The sequence below is a fragment of the Pediculus humanus genome, genomic scaffold (genome assembly GCF_000006295.1).
Source record: "Pediculus humanus corporis 1103172107603 genomic scaffold, whole genome shotgun sequence".
Taxonomy (NCBI): Eukaryota; Metazoa; Arthropoda; class Insecta; order Psocodea; family Pediculidae; genus Pediculus; species Pediculus humanus.
Genome location: NW_002987217.1, coordinates 83,965 through 84,882, shown reverse-complemented (window position 1 = coordinate 84,882; position 918 = coordinate 83,965).

Sequence of the window (918 nt, the reverse complement as noted above, 5' to 3'; positions counted from 1 at the left end):
AATTTTATGTAAAATAATTAATTGTTATGATGTTATGAAAATTTGAAAAAAAAAAAAAAAACTAATTAATTTTTTTTAAAAAAAAATTACTCTTGTGATTTTTAATAATGAAATTTTGAATAGGTCACGTGATTTTTAATTTTAATTAAAAAAATATATATATAAAAAATAATAATTTACTCAAACTAATGAAGGTTATGATATAGTTTGTTGTCATTAATTATCGATAACATTTTTATTAATTTAAAAAATTTAAATTTTTTCTGTTGTAAACACGAATTTTTTTTCCGCTAAGATATTTAAAAATTTTGAATTATTAATTGCAGTAATTTTATTTATTTTTTTACGAAATTTTTTTTTTTTTTAACTAAGCTGCCTTGATTCGAGAAAAAAAAAAGTATTTTTCTTTTTATTTATAAATAAATCAAAAAATTGTAATTTTTGTAAAATGTAAAATGTAAAATGGTTTTTCGTGCCTTGCCTTTTAACAAGGAATTTTTTTTATTTTATATTTAAAAGGTTAACAAATGATATTCGATTGAAAATTCTCATTAATAATTACGTCCATATCTGAAATATACTTCTATATAAATATATATTGTTATGATCCCGTACTCAATATTCACATTTTCAAATTTTTATAAACAAAAGACTGGCGACGAACTCGAATTGTTCTTCTTTAGAAGCGAAGCTTCTAAAGACTCCTTCTTTTATTTTATTTGCAAGTGTTTGCTAGTTCCCATTGTTGCTCGTTCGAAACAGTTGACTGACGAAAGACCAAAGTAATATAGGCAAGCTACACCGCTTGGCGTCGGTTCATTTTGATTTTTAGTCTAGCTGTAATAAGTTCTTGTTTATTAATATTAGTTTTGTGATAGTTTTAAGTGCTTGTTCATTACTTACAAAAATAAAGAACGA